This window comes from Corythoichthys intestinalis, chromosome 5, assembly GCF_030265065.1.
Source record: "Corythoichthys intestinalis isolate RoL2023-P3 chromosome 5, ASM3026506v1, whole genome shotgun sequence".
Classification (NCBI taxonomy): domain Eukaryota; kingdom Metazoa; phylum Chordata; class Actinopteri; order Syngnathiformes; family Syngnathidae; genus Corythoichthys; species Corythoichthys intestinalis.
Genome location: NC_080399.1, coordinates 19,162,629 through 19,184,187, shown reverse-complemented (window position 1 = coordinate 19,184,187; position 21,559 = coordinate 19,162,629). Strand labels below are relative to the sequence as shown.

General features: G+C 39.5%; 1 protein-coding gene across 3 annotated transcripts in view; it reads right to left on the bottom strand.

Moving 5' to 3' along the window:
- The window catches only part of plxnb2b (plexin b2b), a 467,166-nt gene that overhangs the window by 222,396 nt on the left and 223,211 nt on the right, over window positions 1-21,559 (bottom strand). For all 3 annotated transcript variants that reach the window (XM_057836746.1, XM_057836745.1, XM_057836747.1), the window contains one exon: window positions 17,021-17,111. The gene's annotated coding sequence lies outside the window, so the exon portion shown is untranslated. The remainder of the gene's footprint in view (window positions 1-17,020; window positions 17,112-21,559) is intronic.

The following is a 21,559-nucleotide window of genomic DNA, read 5'->3' as shown; positions in this document are numbered from 1 at the left end:
CGGCGGGGAAGTGGCAGAATTACTCTCAAGCTCTGCCTGAATGAGGTCTGTAGCGATGCGGTGGCATACGATTAGCGGTAGCCTCTTATTCATTTGATTTTGTGGTGAAATTGTTCGTGAGTTTGCATCATTCGGATCTGAAGGGCAACGACCTTGCCGGGGTGCTCGCTATTCCCTCTGTGTTTACAATGCAGCATGCTTGACATCACGAATCGGGGATTGCGTGGTTTGCTGTAAGGGATTACCAGTCTGGCCTTTGGAGTTTTTATCCATTTAATCGTTATATCAGAAAACAAAACACACAAACAGGCAAAAAAATAATAATCAGCAAGAGGGCCTGGTATATACGAACCTTTGAAGGTCATGCAATTGTTTGATGAGATATAAGGCCTTAATGCTACCACTTGGCCATGAATACAAACACGGCCTTTTTATGACAAAGACATATGAGCTACACTAGAAACACAATGACACAGAAGCGAGAAGCATTAATCACCAAAAAGCTTACGGTCACCGGGTGGACATCGCATATAGTCATTTTATTTTTTTAATACGTTTAATATCAAAGCTCTTTATCCTATATAGAGCGGCGGCGTGGTTTGGTTTGACGCGGAGGAGAGACCAATCCTCTTACTCACGTCTTTACGGGGTCAGCAGTGGAAATGGACAGAGTTCAGACAGATGAGCTTTGAGGGGATAAGGCGGGGAATAGAGATAAAAAAAAAAATAGGGAAGGGTGTCAAATAAAGCGAGAATTTGGTGCTGAGACAGAAATATGGTTTTTGAGAAAAAAAAAAAAAAAATCAAATCAAGAAGAGTGACCGGCATGTGAATTTGGGGGAGGGGAGTTGGTATTAAAAAAGAAAAAAAAAAAGCCGCTTAAAACTGTCAGGATCAATCAACGAAAGGATCAGCTTTGTTTGCTCACTTCCACAGGAACTTTCCTTGTAACAAAATATGTGATTGTTGGGCCAACTTTCGTAGACAAGAGGCCAGGTGCTTACATGACTGATCACTTTTATATTTTGACTACATGCCCTGAATACAGATTAGGCACACAAAGCACTGCAGCTTAACCAGATTGGACTGTGTTTTACTGTGTATTATTACAATACTCAATTTAATACAACTGTGTAAATTCTAGGACTGCAGCTATCAAATATTTAAGGAATTGAGTATTCTACTGAAAATTCCATCGATTAATTGACAAAAAAGTTGTTGTTTTTTTTATGGTCAAGAGCAGTTATAAATATACATGAGAAAAAGACATTTTACCTAATATACAACTATTTTTAGACAATCAATGTCTTTATTTTAAGATGTACATTGCTGAAAACAGCCATCTCAGATGTGACTAGAAAACAAAAAACAACAAATTCACTGCTTTCACTCAAAAAAACCTAAGAGCTTATTAAGAAAAATATTTATTATTAATTATAAAATTATTATTATTTCTTCCCTAAGAATGTTATTACGCTTGATAACACCCATCACTAAAAAGTTAGGTGTTTTTCCCACGTGTTTCAATTGAATTTCCATTTGTGTCTAGGCATGCGCCGGTATGAGATTCTGACAGTATGATAACCTTAAGCAAAAATATAATGGTTTCACGGTATCACGGTATTGCAATTAAAGCTCTAAAATGCGTTTTAAAAAAAAAACTTTATTCCATTGAACAGGATTTTTATTTTTCAAAACATATAGCAAATTGGAACATAAGTACCGTATTTTCGGAATATAAGTTGCACCTGAGTACAGGTCGCACCAGCCATAAAATGCCCAACGAAGAGGAAAAAACATAAGTCGCACCGGAGTATAAGTCGTATTTTGGGGGGAAATTTACTTGATAAAATACAACACATAGAATAGATATGTCATCTTGAAAGGCAATTTAAAATACAAATACAATAGAGAACAATATGCTGAATAAGTTATAAGATGATAATGCTGCATGATGCATGAACAACGAAATGCGAACGTGGCCGGTATATTAACGTGACATAGCTATTAAGAGTTATTCAGATAACTATAGCATAAAGAACATGCTAACAAGTTTACCAAACCATCAGTGTCACTGCAAAACACCACAATAACATGTGAAATGACATAATAATGTGTTGATAATTTCATACATAAGTTGCACCCCCAGCCATACTATGAAAAAAACTGCGACTTATAGTCCGATAAATACGGCATAACGTTAAAAAATATTTTAAAAAATAACTAAAATATTCTAAATAAAATTTAAAATAAATGGATTCCTTCACGTGAGCCTAAACCCACAGCCACAGCTCAACATTATTACAATCAGAACAAAAATAATTGAATTATTTTCCCTAAAAAGCAAGTGTGTATGACTCGTATCATGTTTCCATTATACACACACTCTCTTTCTCAACACAAACAGTTGCCATCGAGTCAAAAAAACACGTTTTACCTCCGCTAAACACACTGAACACACTGGAGTTACTAACCTTGAATTTTGTATAAATGCGAAATCATATTGGAGGTATTGCCTCATTGGCAGCAACCCTCCACAAACATGTTTTACAAGTCCGTTGACCCTCCTTTAAGCCACGGCCGTCTGTAACTTTTCTGTAGCCGAAGTATTCCCATACCAGCGATTTTGTTTTCTTCGATGGGGGAAAAAGTTCAGGAGTTCACCTCCTCCAGACATCATGTAGCACAGCTGACTCACTGACACTGAGAAACAACCGGTGGGGGAGCGTTGAGCCTTACAGCTGCAAGCGAGGGATTTCAACATGCATTTTTGGGACATGAAAAATAGCTAGTACTTTAGAGATGGTATGACAGAATTTTTTTGCGGTTTTGAAACCTTGACGTTTTCTTACCACGGTATTCCTTGAAACCGGTAATCGGTACATGCCTATTTGAGTCAAGCTATTTTTGAGTTCCAGTTAAGTTTAAGTCTAAATTGTAAGTCCTGACAGGATTTTGAGTTTTTGCAGTGTTCAAAATAAATGTATGATACCTGCTTTATTGGAGCACATTAGGCACAAGTTGTACTTGGTGTTTTGCCCATCAATGACTACCGAGCTAAATTTGACAATTAGCTTTATTATGTTTTTATTTTACACCCTCATCACTGTACAGCAGGGGTCCCCAAACTACGGCCCGCGGGCCGGATACGGCCCGCCTCCACATTTGGTCCGGCACCCTGAACAAAAAAAATAAATATTTTTTTTATTTTTTTTCAATAGTGTTATTTATTTCCTGGCTTTTTTTCTGTGAAGAACCCAGAGAGGGTTATTTGGTTATTACCTATTTAATTAATAGTGTTATTATTATTTATTATTATATTATATTATATTATATTATATTATTATTTTATTTACTTTTGTTCCGTGAAGAATCCAGAAAGGGTTATTTGATTGTGGCTTTCAGAAAAACAATAGATCTGTACATTTTGGCACTCCTGCAATCGTCACACCTTTTCTGTTACAAACTGACCCCGGACCCCCATCAGAGAAGGGAAAAGTTATGTGGCCCTCACAGGAAAAAGTTTGGGGACCCCTGTTCTACAGTGCTGTGTTTTTACAGATTGAATAAAGCCTGTATGAAAGACATGTTAGCCATGCATCGACAGTAGTTATAATTAATAGAAACCTAGCCCTCCGCAGGGCTAACGTTACGTTAGCAAAGTACAATAACGATAATCTTATTTATTCACGCTACGTTTTCTTAATTTTACCTTGTCCTGGTTATCGCTCCTCTACTCTCAGAGTAAACAGGGCGCCTTCGGTGGAGCTGCAGCATTAAAGCGCTGTCTTACAGTGAATATATGAAACAGTGTTCGCCTTTGTGTCCAGCTTGAAATGCTCCCACACTTTTGACATTTTATGCTTTTTCTTGGTGCCTTTCTCTTTGCTTTGGTCGGCATCTTAGTCGTTACCCTTATATTCATGCGTGGTTGAAATCAATTGTATCCGCCGCCTCTCTCTTTTTCCTGTGCGCACATCACTTCAGCGCCTTGTGCCGCATTAAAAGTATTCCGGGCAAAACGTCGTGCTTAGAGCTGGCAAAATTAAACGTTTCCGTGAGACGGAAAAAAATTCCTCGATAAATCTTTAAAATCAAGTTACTTGAAATATTCGAGTAATCGTTTCAGCTCGAGTAAATTCATTATTAAAATGTTTACAGTGAATGCCATTTCGAGGTAGCGGCATCTACTAATGCAGTGATTTAAGCTTTTGTGAAGGGGGGCATTTTTAAGACCTTTGAACATCGGCTTTAAGGATTAATTGTCATTTTTAAAGATAATTAAGACTTAATTTGAGAAAAAAATTAATCAACGCGAGCCCCTCTCATAGTGCCATACGCTCTATGGATTAATATAACCTAACACATTTACAGTTTTTTCTCATTTGGGTCGCAGGTGAACTGGCACTTATCTGAGCTGAATTGGGCCAAGAAATTTGGTTCACACTGAATGGTCACCAGCCAATCACAGTTCTAGTAACATGGCGTGATCAATTATTTATTGACTGCAGACTTCCTTGAATGTTAATGTTTCACCATAGAATGACATAACTTTGCTATGATTTGAAATAAAAAGTAGTTTGGGGAAAGTCACATGTGCAACAACCTGGGTATAAAAATGCATGCTTGTTTGAGTTTGGTGTGATGAAACCCAGGGAACAGAACTTAGGAGAGTGCTGAAGGAGCAACTGCACACGGCCCGGGCATCTAAGGGGCCTGGTTTGCGGGCGTAGGTGGGCGTGGTTGGGGACAAGGAGAGGGTAAGATGATGCGCGAAGCTGTAATATAGTGTTTTAAGTGTTAAAATATCTCTGCCAGCCCCATTCCCACCCTGCTTGGCCGGTTATCTGGAGGGGCCCGCAAAAAAAAAAAAAAATTTACTTCCGTGAAGTTGGCCCCCCATCAGATGCAAATTTATAGAAAAATTATTTTATTTGTTTGTGCATTTTGCAGTATATAGGGGCCTTGAGATATTAATTCCGAGTGATGAGGTGACTTGCAGCCCCCCATTTACTGCAAAATGGACCCGAAGGGGGGGCCATTCGTTTGTGCTAGTTGTTGGGACACGCCTCTGTTATTGAAAGAGTTGGTACGTTTCGTCACCCGGGATGGAGTCGCTGTGATTGACGTCATCACTTGAAATTATATTATCTCAATATTTATAAAATGATAGCAGCACAAACAAAACATTTTACAGCACAACCAAGCACAAACTTAGCATAAAAAAATGGCACAATTTCGGGTCCAGTTTACAATAAATGGGGGCCTGCGTGACGTCATCACTCGAAATCAATATCTCATTATCTCAAAAACGATAGCAGCACAAACGAATAGTCTTACGGCACAGACGTAGCACAAACGATTGTCCCCATTTTTAGCCATTTTCAATCAAAATGGCGGGGGGGGGGGGGGGGGGGCGTTTGACCTCAGCTAGACCTATAAAAGAATTGTTAATTTTCCAAAAACTATCGCAGTACAACAACAACAAAAATCAGCACAAACAAGCGCAAACCTAACACAAACGAATGGCATGATTTTTCTATGAATTTGCGTCTGATGGGGGGCCAACTTCACGTAGGTATAACAAAATTCCATTTGCACCCCCCACCCACGCACACTGGACACACTTTCTCATTCCTGCGTTTTCTTCTATTTTCATGACTATTTACATTGTAAAATCTCACTGAAGACAATAAAAGTATGAATGAACACGTGTGGAATTAGGTACTTCGCAAAAAAAAAAAAAAAGGTGATGAAACTAAAAATGTATAATATTTTAATATCTTCAAAGTAGCCTTTGCTCTGACCACTTTTTTTTTCCCCACAGTCTTGCCATTCTCTCGGATGAGCTTCAAGAGGGAGTCACCTGAAATGGTTTTCACAGGTATGCCTTTTAAGGGTTAATTAGTGGAATTTATTGCTTTATCAATGGGGTTGGGACCTTCATTTGTGTTGCATTGAATGAGGTGTGTCCATCTTTTGGCCCGTACTTTATATCAGTTAATATACTAACTTCAAATAACAGAATTTGGTTTGAGAATTAAGCTAGTTTCATACTGCAGGTTTCAATGCACAAATCCGATTTTTTCGTGTTTTTCCGACTCGAGTGATGCATTAACTTGGCAGTCTGAACAGGACAAGTCGCATAGAAGTGGACCATTTCAAATCCAATCTGGGTCACTTTCGTATGTGGTTTAAATCGGATCTGAGCCACATTTTTCCAGAATGTGGCGGTGGTCTGAACTGTCAAGTCTCCCAAATCGGAATTCATGCAGCAATTACGTCAGCAAAAAGTGAGAGCGGCACGCAAGACGGCGGCAATGTAGCTGTTCATTAGCCATAGCGTCTAGCATTTACTACGCAGGAGGCGGGCTTGACCACAGTCATAAAAAAGTACAATGAAGAAAAGGATACGCCTGATAATGCTCGGTTTCTAACTGTGCGCCTAACGAGCAATATTTCAGTATTGCTTACATGGCCAAGTTGGGGCAAACCGACAAGTGTCAGTCATGCAAAACATCATGCACGCACAGTGCATAGTTATTTGTTTTGATGCTTCTGCATATGCTGGTCAGTTTCCTTAGCACGTGTTGGACTGCGAATTAGTGCGCATGCGTAATACTTGAACGTGTTCAATGGACAAAGGCAGTCTGAATGGGCACACCAAAAAAACAGATATGACAAATACAATCAGAATTGTGCATTAAGTTGTGCAGTATGAACTTAGCCTTAGTGACATGAGAGCTACAGAATGTGCTATGGTTGATCACTAATAATTTTCAAGCTCATTATGTTGAGCAAAACACACGTGATAGCATCTTGTGTTTCAACAGGTATGAACTGAAATGTGACATTCAAACACATATCATTGATTTGAGAAAGTCAGTGGCTTTCGAGGGTTTTTATTTTACTTAATTACGTTACTTTGTATCTACTACAGAAACAAAAACATTCTGGCATGCAATTAGCTAGCTAGCCTTCTAGCTAGCTAAGCCTACTGTACAACCTGAAAATGTATTTTCCCTTCATTCATTCCTCCCCTTCAGGGAGCATCATTATTAGCCATAGGAGCGCACGCATCATGCAGGGAAAGACTGAAGAGCGAAAAGAGGCATTTTGTTTACTGTATTAATTTATTTCTGAAGTTCGTCTTAAGAGGCACCGTGTGGAGGCGGGCTTCGGGCTTGAGTAGCTACTTTCAAGGATTTTATTGTTACAATGTGGAAAAAGTCTATGGCGGATAACACTCAGGTGACTTGAAGTTCTGCTCTGAGACCCCCAATTTAGCCAACTTTCAAAATTGTCCGATATGCATGTGTGATACATCATTAGAAAGCTTAAAATCTCAATTTTCTGAGGGAAGAACAATTTTGAACAGGAGGGCATCTTTTTTTTTTTTTTAAGTTTTTCAAACAGCAAAACCCTATCTGGAGGTGAGAGCACACGAGAGCAGAATTACAGACGCCAGGACTTTAACGAGATATTATCGCGTACTTACCTTGTTTCGTTCCAAAAAATCCATGTAGCATGTATCACTGAGTGTCAATACACGGCTGTGATACAGCTGGATTTTTGGGGGATTTTATGGATGAAACATGGTTATATAACAAGGGTCGCGATGCAGAAATCGCAGACATCAAGGAGTGGTCGAGATTTTCTTTTTCATATATTTATCCTTTTAAATGTTTTTTTTTCCTTCAATTTTTCTTTGTTTGAATCGATTATTTACCATCTGACATATCGGAGAAAATGCGATAGTAACAAAAAAATACAATTAAGCGATAGTTATGAGGTAGATATACGTGACTTTTTTTACAAACACCATTTTTTTCATTGTGACATAATTTGTTTAACAGTTTAAAATATGTGAGTGAATAATTTTTTAAAGTTTTTTTTTTTTTTTTAAACAAAACATGAGACATCAGTTAATGATTCTATGTTAAAAACGACAGACATTTTGAATAATAAATATAATTAATTACCTTTGTTTTATAGCTGGGTTGAAACAAAAGCGGTTGCGCAACGTCTGTAAACAGGGGTTTTCAGGGTAAAACGGACAAATTAAAAATAGTTCAAGGGCTTTATGCACCATGAATCTGCTATGGCAGCATATAGACATATTGTTCAATCAAACACAGCAGTTGTTTTGGCTTAAAATTAAGCCTTTCAACAACATTAACGACCATGATTAATCTGGAAATATTAACGCATTAAAAAAAAAAAAAAACGCAACTTACTGCTCACACACCGCTCACACTGTTTGGCCACAACTGCCTCCCGTAGTCCCACACGCTGATGTTTACATTCTCCGCGCGGCAATGCAGCCAGCCACGATGAGTGAGGATGAATGAGGATGATGACCAAATTCCGTTTTAAAAAGCTTCCTAATGGAAATCTGGATAAAACCAAAGTTGTGTGCACATACTGATGTAATGAACTGTCCTTCGATCTATGCTCAACCAGCCTAAAGTACCACCTTCGGGCAAAGCATATCTTCGCTAGTGTAAGCAATTATGCTAACACTGTGGGAACAAGCTGCAGTCATCAAGCTACACTGGCAGAGTGCGGACTCGGACTTGCCAACAAAAAGACAACAAGTAGGTTGACTACTGCTATCGCTACATGGGTAGCCAGAGACTGTAGAGCAGGGGTGGGCAAACCGGTCCTCGAGGGCCGCAGTGGGTCCTGGTCTTTGTTCCAACTGACCCAGCACAGATAGTTTAACCAATGAGGTTTCAGCAGAAATGAGAAGCACCTGACTGCAATTGACTGATTGCGCTTGTAAAACAACAGATTGGTGAAAAGGTGTCCTCTTAATGGGTTGCAACAAAAACCCGCACCCACTGCGGCCCTTTGTGGAATAGTTTGCCCACCCCTGCTGTAGAGTGTAGACACATTAACATAGTCGAAGACGAGGGCCTTGAAAATCCAATGACAACAAACAACAACAACCAATGACAAACCACTAGACAGGTACAAGGCAGTGCCAGCATGGACTCATGCCCACTACAGTGGTGGTCTGCGCACAATAGCGCCCACAGTAAGCTGGCCCACCTTGCAAAAAAAGCATCTGGTCACACCTGCCACAACCGTTCCTTGCGAGAGACTGTTTTCTTTGGCAGGGTACATTGTTCAAAAGAAAAGGTCTGCTCTGTTATCTGAGAATGTCAACAAGCTAGTTTTCCTGAGAAGTTGGTTAAAAAAAAAAAAAAAAAGAGTATGGCTAACTAAAGCAGTGTTTCTAAACACCTTTACACACAGTTTAGTGTAATGTTTTTCAGTTAAGTGTGTGAAAATTGACATTTTTTTTATATCTCACACAGCTTTCAGGCCATTTAGTGTAAAACTGCAAATGCTGCCTTTGTGTGAAATGTTCCATTTAACAGACAAGTTGTTTACACATTTTTTGAAACACTAGTTGTTATTACTGTATTGTGCTTATCTGCTCTGTAAATTGGCAGTTAATTTTGGGTAATATGCCAAAAGGTACTTGAGCCACATTGTTAGTCTGAGGCACTTTAATCTGTTTAAGCTCTTTGCTGTATCATACAATTTATTTATTATTTTATACGAGCTGAGTTAAGTAAAATTTTAAAACTCAATTTGGTTAAGTATTAATTCATTCACACATCATACTGTACATTTCATCTTAAAACAAATTTTAAGTCAATTATAGTATTTTCCTAGATTTTTTTTCCCTGAAGAGCAACTTTATTCATCCCGAGGGAAATGTGATTAATCATGATTAATCACACAGTTGACATATGATTAACTAGATTAAATTTTTTTAATCGTTTGACTTAAAATACAGCAGTTTCTTTTAAAGAGGAGTGCAAGAGCAGAAACTGCTTTTCAGTCTTCTCTGTGTTTTCCGCCCTATGAAGACACAGTGGGATACACTTGTAGTTCAACCTTAGACGGGTTTAAGTGGATATATTGTCTTATGATTTTTTATGTTTATTTTCACTTTACAGGAACTTTAAGGATGTCAGTGCAGCAATATATCTTGATTTTTTTTTTTTGGTTCTTTTTTTTTTTTTTCTCTCTCAATCTCAGCTTGGCCCGTTAACTCTGCAAAACCCCCAGAAACTTCATGTGTCCTCTTCGCCATTCCCTCCGGCCATGAGGCCCATGTAAAAAAAGACTCGTGGCAAAGTGCTCTCTGAAGTGAAGCTTTGATAAAATGTGCCTTTTTTCCACTCGGATGCTCCGATCTGCAGGAAGCAGTCTGCTGCAGAAATTGCTACCGTCGCCCTCCCTCACCCTTCCAGCATCTTTGAGGGAATGAGAGATGCAGGCAGCAGTGCTCCTGCTAGTCTTCACCCTCCGGGCACAAAACACAAGCCTGACAACGCGACAAGCAATCCCTCTCCGCAGGGCTGTCCAAAGAAAAGTGTTGATGCTAACAAAATGCATGACAGCCACTCACTTATGTTAACAGGCCGCGCACACGTAAGAGCAGCATCCGTCTGTTACCGCTTGCTTTTAGTTTGGGAAAAGTGCATGCAGACTTTGAGGGGGAGGCAAATGATAGTCTTTCCTTACATAGAAGGATTGCTGTGCAGGCTGAGATGGGGTGAAGGAGATGTGGGATGGAACGCTAGTTTGGGGAAATGGGGAAAGTAGGGGGGAAAAAAGAAGCCCATCAATATCCTGTCACGGCTGCCTGGGCAAACGCTACGGCTGTAGAAATGCTGAGATAACACAAGACAGATAAGTTGACTCCCTCGCTTTCTAATAAAGGCCCACAACAGCGAAGAAAAAGTTGACTTGACCTCAACTTGGTGGAAAACCTATTAAATAATCCTTGTCTGGGGGCACAGCACCGCCAGCAGTCAACACACAACATCGGGCACCACCTTCTCTGAGTTCAAAACAAACTTTCATACAGCGATTGTGGAAGCAGTGCGGACTCACCGCAGGCCTGGAGTAGAACATCAGTGGCATTTTTACATGGAGTCCATCATCTTTTCTAGCGAACGTGACACACAATTTATACTACCAATTAGAGCAGGGCGGTAAACTGTAAATTTACCGTTACCGAAATTCTTCAAAATGACCGACGTAATTTTGACCGTGTCGGTAAATTCGGTAATTTAATAAAACAAGAAAATATAGTCTTTTCATCCCGCTTTGACTCTGTGTTGTTCGGCTATGTTCATTCCCCTTTAAGAAAGCAGACAGTGTGCTTACGTATGGAATCACGTGGTTTTCAGGAAGCCAAACAAACAGAAGCCCGGTAGGCTAACGCTACAAGTAAACGGGATGGAGTCGGGCTTAAGTTAGCTACGCCAAACTTTCACCCGACATTAAGTTAACTCTTGGCGGGTTCCAGACGGGCTTTCACCCGCTGTCCTCCCTGGTTCTTGCGATATCAGGAGAGGATGCTTTCAGTGCTTTCTTCTGGTAGCCAAGCCACAGACTAACGCTAGCGGCTAACAGCGGCTACAAATGAACGTGATGGAGTCGGATAGCGGCTCTAACCTTGTCGAAACGGCTGAAATTAATGAGTGAACTGGGCACGGACTTCATGTAGCAATCATTATGTTGCGTTATTTGCCATCTCTGTGATTTCTCTGAAAGCTTTCATGATGGTAAAGCACTCAGCATAAAGTATAATCCAACAGTGAAGCCTATATATAATATGACAGTTTAATGGCCACAGCTATTTTCCTGTATGCGTTTGCTTTATTCTTACATCATAAAACCTTAAATGTTTCATTGGCATCAGAACAATACAGCTTTAATCTGGTTGTGTCTGTGTGTGGGGGTGCATGTATTAAAAAAATTTTCGGAAAAAAAGGAAACCTGAAACCTTGACGTAAACACTTGCGTTGAATAATTATGTCACAGCAGCCATTACCAATAAGTTGTCTGAAGTGTACTGTTAAAGCTGCAAGTCATTTGTGTTAGAATGACGTTTGCACAGTCGTCATATTGATTTTTATAATGTTGTACATTTTTCAAGTCATACAAGCTGTTATAAATGTTCACACCAGGATTCTTATTGTTTACAAGATTTTTTTTAATACTTAATGTTTACACTGCATGTGCAATTGTTGAATTGAAAGCTGGTGAATAAATTTAACGAGAAACGGTTAATTTTTATTCCATGCATTGATTCAAATTTTCAAATTATATAACAGTCCGCTTGGGCGAATTTATCGTCATTTATCGTTATCGAGGGAAATCTGCTCAATTTATCGTGATACGTACTTAAGGCCATATCGCCCAGCCCTCCTACCAATCACAAGACATTGTTTCATACATTTGTAGTACAAATTGCCTAGACTTCTCCAATTTCCAACACAATGGCATTTCTGTCCCTCATAACCAACATAACAACCCGCAACTATCTTATACTCAAAACCAGTGCCAACATTTAGAGAAATCTGTTAAGCCTTCCCCAGACTACAAAGATTTTTGGGGGTTTTGTCCAATGATCACAGTGTCAAATTACGTGACTTTGTGTCACGATGTCGCAGTTTGTTTTGGAACGGCCGAGTTGTCACACTACAGCAGGGGTCCCCAACGACCGGGCCGCGGACCGGAACCGGTCCGTGGCGGATTTGGTACCGGGCCGCGCAGAAATAATAAATAATTTATTAACGACTGCGTTCTGGCCGATTGACTTTGGCCTGTGCCGCTTAACACACCAATATCCCTGTCTACTCTAGATTTACAACTACAGAATGGGAGGTCGTCATAGAAATGCATTTATTGGTACATCAGTACATCTTGTTTTGTATATCTATGTGCGCTTGGCCTCAATAATAACGTATGATGTTGGTCATCGCCCATCACATTTGTTCCCGGAAATAATTAGCCCCCACACTAGAATGACTGAAAAACAGACGTCTTTGGACAGATTTTTTTACGGGGAAAAGGGAACCTCATGAGCCAGAAGATGAGCCAACAACCTCGAAGAAAACAAAATCTATGCTACTTCCCAATCACTAAAAACCCACGAACTGTGAAGGAGTGGATTCGTGACCCTTATGTGAATAAACCGAGTGATTCGAGCATGTCTGTGCAACAGGAATATCAGCTTGTAGAGATCGCAAATCACGGCGACCTTAAACGTACATTTGAGACAAAAACTCTACCGAGTTTCTGGATTAAAGTCATTTCGGAATATCCTGACATCGCTAAGAGAGCACTGAAACAAACGAAACAAGCTCAGGCCTCCCACTGATTCAGCGGGTGAGTTGTATTTTCCCTGCACTTAACACGATGGGGCTAAAGACAAATGTTATTTTATATTTGCTGTATTTTTCTGACGCACATTGCCGGTGTTCTGACAAATTTGGCATGCACGTAACGTTAAAAATGACCGCGAATGCAGCGATTCCAAAGTACACACTACAAACCTTCTTTAATGAAAGGAATATTAACTTATATTTGCCATGTCAGCTGCACACAACTGCACGCAGCTCTCTCACTTAACGACTTCGCTGTGTCGTTAAGCATTAATTTACGCCATTTTCCTGTTGCACATGTATGTTTATAATGTAAATAGTTCTTTAGCACCGTTGGATAACATTGAGAGGCCAACTGAATATAAAAGAATGCTTTTTTTTCACCGCCACAAAAGCTTTGGGGCAAAATTTTATAAAGGTGCAAAATTTGACAGAACACTGGTCCGTGAAAAAAAGACTCAAATCACACCGGTCACTACCACGAATAGCATCTGACTTTGTCGCGAGGTGAGACAAGCAGCTGTCAATCAGTAATAGCCACGGAGGCACTTTGTATCATACAATGACGGCCGTCTGCTTTCGGATCAACACATTCGCTATATAAACAAAACGGGAAAAAAAAGTATCATTGCTTATTTTGTCTGCGTAGAGTGGAGGAACACAACTGTGTTGTCCGCCGGAACGTGCAGAAAAACGACAGAGAGAGACAGTGCAAGCGAAAGCCCGTCATGAAGTTACACTATTGGTCAATATTCATGAACAAATAGTAGGGACACATACGATGTGTCACACTATGTGGCACGACGAGAGGAATTCTGACTCGCCAGACTTCCTGCGATGTAGTCACGAGGCCTTTGAGACAGTCAGTGGATATGTCACACAGTACACGAGGCATCATGACCCCACCGATTCAAAATATCAAACACGACAGCCAACGATTCTCCACGATGTGTCTGTTCTGTTGGACTAGAATCTGCCTCAAATTGTGTTGTCTGAGTCAGGCAAGGGCGTAGGTTTGCATAGGGACGGTAGGAACATATCACTACCAACTTTTCAGGATGCTCAAATTGTCCCCAGCAACTTTTAAGCAACTTATTTGTATTAAAGAGTTCAATTAGACTGTCTTCCCATATGTTATAAGAATAGAAATGACCCTACCATTATGGAATGATTATTATGTTCAGACTTGCATTTACCCCTTTTCACTTGCTGAATGTGCCGATTCATTTTTTTCCCCCTCAAACGCACGTTTGATTGCCTGATGACTTGACCGCTCCCCCCCCCACACACACACACACACACCATCACCACCCACACACGCACACTCACACAGCCCAGACAGAATTGGATGTCGACGACATGCCGCCTTCTAATATCCCTTCTCTGCAGAGGAGGGATATTAGAAGTTTTTTTTTTTTTCCAGCCAGCAACAGCAGCCACTGTAAGTAATGTAAAACAACATCAATGTTGTGGAGGTAGGGAACACACCACTAATTTTCCTACTGAAAGTCGGCCCTGCATCAGAGTTTGCGTAACATTAAACTGTGTGAATTTGCTAATCTGCAAAACTCGAGTAGGAGGCTGCTTAGAGAGAAGTATCCTCCTGTATGTGTTTTATACTGTAAATGTTAATTAAACTGTGAGAAATGTGGTGAACTCTGCTGGAAACTGTACAACCACAAAAATATAAGTTCAGTTATGGTCAAATATTTCAATTTAAATTTGCTAATAAAATCCAGAAATTTATTCTGGATGTTTTCAAAATGTTTTTTTTTTTTTTTCTAATTTTTGAATACAAAAGATTTGAATTGAACAGGGTTTTACCTGAACCAATTCACACGAAGGTTAATGTAAGTCAATGCCAGATTTATTTTGCATTGATCATTTAGCCTATCAATTAATTAGGTTCCTATTCGTGAGAAATGTAGCACTGACCCTCATTCACCCAATCTTTTTGGTCTTATTAATGTCCCCTCCCCAGCAAAAAGTGTACATGCAGGTGATGTTGTTATATCGTACCTACCAATGTTGAGACCAAACCTATGCCCTTGGAGTCAGGCATATGCCACACTTGTTTTTAAACTAGACCCTATTTCACACTATCCATTGAAATCATTCGAGTGGATGAACATAAATTTTCAAATCAGTGAATGAGTTAAATGCCACTTTGGCCACATCTAACAAACATAGCAGTTCCCCACTAAGCAAGTGGCTAGCATGCAATGCAAACATAGTGTAATCTTCATTCAGTGCTTCTTCTTGTCATAATCACAAACAGCAAACTCAAATGCAAGAAACCGGTCATAGGAGATTCAAATAATAGTCCCTTGTTTTGTCCACATCATTTTACAAAACAAAGTTTTTAAACTGTACAGTGGCGTCATCCATTTTATATTAACATTAAAGGGAACCACAGATAGAAAGACGTGTAGTTCTTAAAAGATAAACATTATTATGAGTTAAAATAATTTGATATTAAAACCACTCTTGATGTTTTCGTTTTTATACAATTTGTAAAATTAGTTTAACCTGTAGGTCATCATTGTTGTTGACGTCACAGGGCGGTGACGTCACTGGGTTACACTGCTAGGCTTCCAGAGTATGACTCTAGCGACATAAACCTGTCATCTGTTCAGCCCTTTCAATTTGAACCCGAGAGGAACATTAATGAGCATGACATTACTGTCGATATATCACAAAATGAGCAGCAAAAGCAAACTGAACAGGAAAGATGGGATGAGATGAGACAAGAGCAGGACAAAATCGGTGTTCTGCCAAAATGTGCGACACCGGCGGAATGTCCTACAAGAGGCGAATTTGACTCCCAAAGTACTATCGTGCGCATTCAGCTTGTTTTGTTTCGATGCATACACATAGAACATACTGAAGATGCCTTAAGAAAATACCTAAACGTAGTCATTTAAAATCAGGGTGGTTTAAAATATGCTATGTGACTAGTGTGGTCAGCAGATCAATAATCTGCTTTAAAGCTACCACAAAAAAAAACACAACGCTTAAAAGTATGACAGCAAACACATGCAAAAAGTATTTTGAGGCAATGAAACGGTGATAAAAGACTCAATAAAGCACAAATAATAAGAACTCTCCGCTTTTAGGAAGGAATTGCAGAACACCGGTAGTGTTCATCTAGGGACAGTGACAAACTCATTACCCCGAGCGTCCATAAAACATGGCGCCCTCCGTAGGTCAAAAAATGTACTAAATATTACAGATTCTTAAATCAATGGCAATATTTTATGTATTTCGAATAACATATTTTAGTAAACGAACAATTGTGGCTTATTAGAGCCTACAAGTCTTTAAGTCCGAGGTTCCCTTTAAGCCAGCGGGCCTGCGAGAAATGAAATATAATTAATATTTTAGTGCACAATGTGTGTGATTTTCTTTGTTAGTTATGTTTACCTTTACAGTTCATCTCACCGCTTGAAAACCATAACAATTTAACTCCTGTTAAGGGACTGTAAAAATCTGCCAAACTAGTCATTCATCCTCTACAAATGCCTGTAGTCGATTAAATGATACAGCTGATCACAGAGATGAATCTTTTTTAAACAAAAATCTGACCTTAAAATTGCCCAGCTTTACCTTACTTACAAAAATATTTTTGTTGCATATTCTTTGCTTTCCTAAAACAGGTTACAAAAAGCATTCGATGTGAAATAAGAAATTACTCTGATGGCTTGTGTAACAGTTTGTCTTAGTACACAACCTTATTGGTGTTTTTTTTTTTACACTTCAAGGTAGCACTGTTGAAAAAAAAGAATAAATAAAAGAGAAAACATGAAACGATAAGTACTTACCAGACACTTGATAAGTGGCTAATATCCTAACGAGGAGTCATTTAACAACACAGCAGCAGCAGCAACAAATAAGCGAATCCGCGTGATGGACCTGTAAACAGACAGCAACAAATGTCTTTAAACTAGAGCTGAATGGGATATAGAGTACTGTAAGGCAACAACGTGGAGTGTCTACTCCAAAGCCTGACCTTGTGTGTGGGAAAGGTTCTCTTACAGTGCACTTGTAATCCATTGAACATGATCAGTTCAATAAATGTGTTACATGCAGAATAAAGCAGGTACACAGGGCATGCGTTTTGGGGGCTTGTTTACAGCCTTTATGTGTGAACTCTATGACAGACTACAAAGAGTCACGAAGCTCCAGTAATGGACCAAACAAACATTTAGGGACAAACAGTGCCCGTTAATCCACCTCGTTTTGGTGTAAACACGCGTCTGCAGGGTTTAGACATTGTCAGAGACTCATCACTCAAACCTCTTTGAGAGCCGGAACGGGATTCATAAACATTTGTCTGTCATACACAATCATGTTTCAGTGCCACTGACGGCGATAGACATCAGATTCATTTTTACTCAGAAGGAGTGGCAACGAATAATTGCTAAGCCTGTAGCAATATGCAATAATTCCATTTATCGCACGATAAATAAAAATGAAGGCGGTAATTTTTCCACTGCGATTTATCGCCTCGCGTGCACGTGTGTGCGCGTGTGCGACAGACATGCTGTTAAAAGTTCGGATTCCTTGTTAGCATTTTATCAACTACGCAAAATGCATCTTCGTTCCAGGTCCGGCAAAAAATAGCGCCAGAGCCAATCGACTCCCATTATATCCTATTTTTCCACCTATACCGGCCGCGTCAGAGCTCCGGATTGACTGCGGACCATCTCCGGCGTGCCGGAGCCCGCCGAATGGTTTAGGCGATTTTCTATTTTTGCTGGAGACGCATCCGTCAAAATGGGGGAATCCAGGCCTGGAGTCAACAGCCCAGTGTCTTGTTAACGGTTTAAACACCAGCGAACATGGACGAGCTACGTTTCATCATGGAGGTGAAAAGTCACAAAGTGATTTATGATGCAGCAGATCATTATTATAATGACAGCATTAAAAATGAAGCTTCAAGGTGTCCTATTAAGTGTGTTTTTCTGGCAATGATATTAAACACACGATGTGCTGACAACTTGTTTTTATTAACACACGGAGCTAACAACACTTCCTCAACCTGTGGCTTTCGGTAAACCGTCTCTTTCTCACTCCTGCATCATATGAAAAAAACAACATCAGTGTGCGATATTTACAACAAAGTCCGCCAAAACACTGTTACCGACTTGGCTGCTACGAACAACCTCGCTTTGACAACGGACATGATGAACGCTGTGCTTCAAACTCGTCTTGTTTATGAAAGTCGATTGTCATATGCTGGTGTTGTGCAGTAATGAGCTGACGTGACTTCTGTGACGTTAGCTAACTTTTTTAATGTGCGCACACACTAGATATCATGAAATAGCAAACTAGATGTGCTACATCCCATTGCATTGGCTATGTGGGCCCGTAGTCCATATACTACATCGATGAAATATAAACCGCCATGAATGAATGGAAGTTAAGCAGGCCAAATCAATCCATACCAGTGACTACAAATAATGGTGCAAATATTGTTAATTCATTACGTGACACAGATGGATTCGGACCACAAATAGGATGTTTTGCTCATGTAGTAAACCTAGCTGCTAAGAGAGCTGTAGCAAAAAACGATGTGCCCCGTCTCACTTTACAAACAGTGAAGATTGTTTTCCGCACTTTCACACAAAATTTCTTCAGATCAGTAAGTAAGCAAGCACATAAATATTATGCCCTAAAATGCATGTTTATATGATGGGAATTTAATTTTTGCTAGTTAGTAAAAAAATAGAATTAAAAAAAAAAAATCGAAACAAAAAATACAATTGTTTTTTTTGTTTTTTGTTTTCAGAGCATTAAATGTATTGAATTGAATCGAAAATCGTTTCCCCCGTATCGAAAATCGTACTAAACCGTGACTTAACTGTATAGTTGCATCCCAATGGAACACAATAGCAGAAGCTATGAGGGGAAAAGTTTTCATTTGCCTAAATGCTTACGTTATAAAGTGCAATTTTATTTTTTTTCTTGTAAAACAGTATTTATTCTGTGTTTCTGTGCGGTATTAATATTGTTGTCTATAGTTTTTAGTTGTGATTTCTTAAAAAGTATTTTTAAATTTAAAAGTAAACATTTATCGCGTTTAAATGGGTGTACTTGATCTATTAATATATACCGTATTCTCACTGTTACTGTAAATTAGTTTAAAAAGAAAATGGGGGGGGGGGGGGGCGCAATAATATCGCATATCGCAATAATTTACAAGATAAATTATCGCACGCTAAAATTTGTTATCGCGACAGGCCTAATAATTGCTGCCAGATTTCCAAGTCAAAATGAATTGGTCATCTATCGCCATCAATAGCAGTCAATGACTTCATGTTTGAAAGTCTAAGAACCTCTAGTCTAAACACTATAGTGTTAAAGTTAAGGTTTTCTGATGGTGACAGTTCCCTGGAGCAGACGAATTTCAATCACACAGTTCCCAAAGGGGTAAACATTGCACAGTCACTATGTTTCTGCATTGGTCATTTAAAATTGATAGAAACCTATTTGGCAATATCTTGTAGCATACAGAAAAACAAGTCTTGATTATAAAACACGCCTTTTGGCTTATTTTATTAAATATGCATGATAATTAGCTGTACGAACAAAGGTTTTCAATTTTGCAGAGGAAATACATTTCAACAAATAATTACGTGTGTGGCAGGGTGGGGGTCCGTTTTTTAACAGCAGTTTAGGGAGTGAGGGAACACTTTAGCTCTGATATCAATTGACATGCACATTTTTTTATTAGCCGTTCACGTCAGCGGAGCGTGGCCGTTTTTCAATTCTGCATTCCAACCAATTACACATGCAAGAAAAGCGCCACGCCACACAAAAGATAGTCACCCCGCCAATTTCCTCCACTCCCGTCTTACTCCCCGTCTTCCTTCCCTTCCGACCAAATGACACATTCAAGTCAAAAGTGCCTATTCCGAGGAATCTAAAGTGAGTTTGTGACAGGGAAAAGAAACCCGTCGGTTCAACTAAAAAGCCAGGCGGTTGCCTTTGATCAAGGGTGAGAGTGGATTAGAGCAGATTCGCCAGAAGTTTCCCTTAAATCCCAGTAAAGGTCTGTAGTAGAAAACCACCAATAAATCCGCACAGCAAAGACTAAAAAGATAATGGATAAACTCTACACCTGTTTAGCTTTTTCTTTGGATTTTGGAAGTGTTATTTGTTTTCAAGCCACCACAAAAAGTTGGAACATGGAACAGGACATGCAAATATATCATTTAAAGGGAACCTAGGACTCAAAGACTTGTAGGCTCTAATAAGCCACAATTGTTCTCTTTTAGGAAAATATGTTATTAGAAACATATAAAATATTGCCGTTGATTTAAAAATCTATCATATTTAGTATATGTTTTGACCTATGGAGGGTGCCATGTTTTATGCGTGCAATGGACGCTCGGGGTGATGACGTGGTTTGTCATTGTCGCTAGACGAACACTACCGGTGATCTGCAATTCCTTCCTATGCGGCGAGACGTCCAACACATGCGCACATCGGTTGAAAGCATAGGCGGAGTTTGACTTTTGGAGCAGATGGGGGGCACAACAAGTTGATGACCCTGAAACGCAGTGTCAGCAATAAAATTAACTTAAAGGAATATTTATAATAATAAGTTGAAAATGAGCATTTTTTTTTTTGTTTCCCATCATTCTTGAGGGGAATTCCAAATCAGGCTGCTTAGGCTATACTTTTCGCCAAGATCGTCATGCATTGAATATGGTACGCCCACCGGTGTCGTGACAATGTAGTTACTTCAGTCAAAAATTGTATCCCCTGGGCGGAGCCACTGCACTGCACTGATTTGCGTGTTTTGGTGATGTAGTTATCTACGAGGTTTTAAAACATGGCCCATCCATTAAAAAAAAACGTTTGACGAACGTATGTGAACGTAAAAAAGGCAATGTTTCACTGTTTTACTCGTAGGATGACCTATAACTGTTATTACTGTAATTCAAGTCCTGTATGGAGTTTCTCCGGTTCAATAAACTTCAATGTCTAAAATATATAACCGTGGTTCTTTTCTGGCTTCAATTAATTGTTTAAGTCGGCTAAACTCATAACTAATATGTGTGTGTGCGCTCCCGCGGCCAGAGGACACAATTTTTGACGGGGGTAACTACATTGGCAAGACACTGGTGGTGGCTCAGTTGTACAATTAACATCTTTAATGGGGCAAATTGAAACTCCGCTCACATTTTTGACGCTGGTCTCTAGCTTTTAATGGTCCACAATTTCAATCATTGGTTCTTGCTTAGTAGTTTTTGTCGCTTTTGAAAACTTAGGTTTGGAAAAAAAATGAGGTACATCCATCTTGCCTCTTTGTTTCTCAGGTGGTTTTGGCTAAGCAAAGCAAATGACCATCT